Raw genomic sequence first — 2,870 nt, 5'->3', positions numbered from 1 at the left:
AAAAGCAACTGTTTGGATCCAGATTCTAATGTCGCAGAAAAAGTTCAATACTTTAATTTATGTCACGCTTGTGCTAGTCCAGAAACAACATTGATACATAGACAGATGCATCATATTCAAACAATCGCACAAACAATCCAGAAACAACATTGATACATATCCATATATTGCAGCACATTCAAACTGTCGCAGAAATAGTCCAGAATCAACTTTGATACATAGACATAGGCAGCACATTAAAACAGTCGCAGAAACAGTCCAAAAACAACATTGACATATAGACATAGGCAGCACATTCAGATAGTCGTAGAAACAGTCCAGAAACAACATCAATATATAGACATAGGCAGCACATTCAAGCCAAGCTACTGTGAAAGTGAAGAAGAAGAAAAACAATAACTTTCATACCTTAATTGTTTTTGCTAGAAGATGGATGATTTAATTGTTGCATATCTTCTTGTGGTGATTGAGCACCCAATGAGGCCAATATGGCAGCATTCAATTGAAGTCCTGGATACATATGCTTAAGTCGTCCAAGAATATCATTTGTAACTTCTTGGTGCATAGCTTCTTTTTGTTGTTCTAATTTTTCCAACATCCTTTGATGCATCCTCTCTTCCAATTCCTCCATTTTTTTTCCATCCTCTCATCATTAGAAGTTAAAAAAGGTTCAGAAAGCGCTTACCTTTTCAAAGTAGTTTTGGTAACTCCTCGTCCATACAATCTTGGGCTCCCTGGGTGTTCCTTTCCCATGACTTCTATAAAAGCATCAAATGATTGATCGTCATCTTCACCCTATCGACCTTGCAGTTTCTCCATTTCAGCCTGCAAATCAAATTCAAAAAGTCATGTATTTAAGAACAAATAATGTATGTTAACAACCTTATAGCCCAGTAAATTCATACAATTTTACTAATTTTATCTTCGTTGGAGTCCTTATATACTTGATCAGGTTTTCTTGAACTTGTAGCTTGAAAGAGTTCTTTAGATGACAGCTCATCAAGACTTTCCTTCTCTTTTTCCTAATTACATAGAGTTGGTATTAAAGATATTTTATGGAAACAAGTTCATATTTAATAATTAACAGAAGAACATACCAAATTATTGCGTATCACAGGAAAACATACGCTCTTTTCGCCCATGTACACTTTGCATTACTCTACTACCTCTTTTCTTTTTTTGAGTTACAGGGCCTACAATATATGAAGCAAAGTTAAAGAACATATAAACAATGTTAACTGATTTTAAATTCCAGTACATATACATATTTAGAATTGAATATATATGTTTTTACCTAGTTCTCTTGATAGGTCATTTTCTTCTGAATTCTGTGTCTCTTGTTCCACTTGGTCCTATATATCACGTGCCTCTATAGTAGGAGATTCTCTTGGAACATATTGCAATTGTTTCTCTTAAACTTATGCTACTATAGTGGAAGAATTCATAGGTGCTTGTGTTACTTCTTTCTACACAACCTGTGCTTTTAAAGATGAGAGATTTGGAGGCACATGTTGTTGTAGTTTCTTCATTGATCCCTCTATTAGTATCAAACAACACTGAGGCATTTCATCCTTTTTAGACTGTGCTTTCAAAGTACAAGAATTCTTAGGCTCTTTTGGCAATTCTTCTTGTAATTTTTTTCGAACAAGAGTAGAGGAATTTTGCAGTAGAATAGACTAAGAATTCCCTTTTTATCTCAATAAATAAATCCTTTTGTGATCCATAGATGTAAGTGTTCCATCTTGCACATGGTGTTTTCCTTTTCCTTTTTTTGTTTTGTTTTGAAGTCTCTTCCTTCCTGATGACTATCAAATTTGTTAAAACGATATATATCAATAAGAACAAGTTCTTTTTAAGCATAAAATAAGGTACTTTACATGTGCATCTATACAATAACAAGGCTAAGATACTTAATAAACACAGACCTTCCTATAGTCCTAGCCCGTTAGTAGTGTTGTTGAGATTCACTTTAATGATTTAGTAGCTAGCCTGCAAATAGAAGGTGAATAACTTGAAACAAATGAGAATATAATTTTAAGAAAAAAGAATAAAATAAACATGTATTTCTAAGGAAAACACATTTATCACTCCCTCAAAATAAAATAAACATGTATTTACAAGACTTTCAAAAATTATTTATTAAGCATCTTCATCTATCCAATCCCAATCGGTATCATCATAGTCATCCTCCTCTTCCGACGTTCCCATAGTTGTATCCTCTGAAAACTGAGCATTAGATGGCATATCAACAACATCAACAGGAACATCGTCTCTTGACCATCTCATGTCAACATCGGATAATCTATATAAGGAACCAATGCCTTCACTTAGCTCTCTCAAAAATGTATCTCCAATATTAGGACAATTTTCTTCCTCCAAGTCAGACAAATCAATAGGAACTTTATTCCTTGCACAGTAAACATCCTTCTCAATTAGATCCGCCACATAAAATACTTGATGCACTTGAGACGCCAACACAAAAGTGTAATCTGTACTTCGTGATTTGTTGAAGTACACACGAGTTTACCCATATTCATCTATTTCATTATGAAACCAATCACATCTAAATAGTAAAACACTAAAACAATTGTAATAATAAACCTCAATGATATCTTGAATAGTCCCATAATATATAAAATCTCCTTCAATGGGATTCTGTTCTCGAGCACTAGCAAAACTATCAGTTGTCGCAGAAAAAGTCACTCCACTATTTTGAGACTTGCGTGAGTTATCACGTTTTAATGTATGAAATCGGTCTTCATTAATGAAATATGCAGTATATATTTTTGTTGCCACTCTATTAGGCCCTTTAGATAGCCATCTTAACTGATTAGGCACTTCAACATTAATTTTCTCTTTGAACCATTTGC

The 2,870-nt window shown here is 33.7% G+C and overlaps 1 pseudogene; it reads right to left on the bottom strand.

Annotated features, from left to right (window-relative positions):
• Window positions 1-438: 438 nt before the first annotated feature.
• LOC107030157 lies at window positions 439-1,142 on the bottom strand (annotated as a pseudogene).
• Window positions 1,143-2,870: the final 1,728 nt, after the last annotated feature.

This window comes from Solanum pennellii, chromosome 9 (genome assembly GCF_001406875.1).
Source record: "Solanum pennellii chromosome 9, SPENNV200".
Lineage (NCBI taxonomy): Eukaryota > Viridiplantae > Streptophyta > Magnoliopsida > Solanales > Solanaceae > Solanum > Solanum pennellii.
Note: the sequence above shows the minus strand (reverse complement) of the source record. Positions and strands in the feature narration are given on the sequence as shown.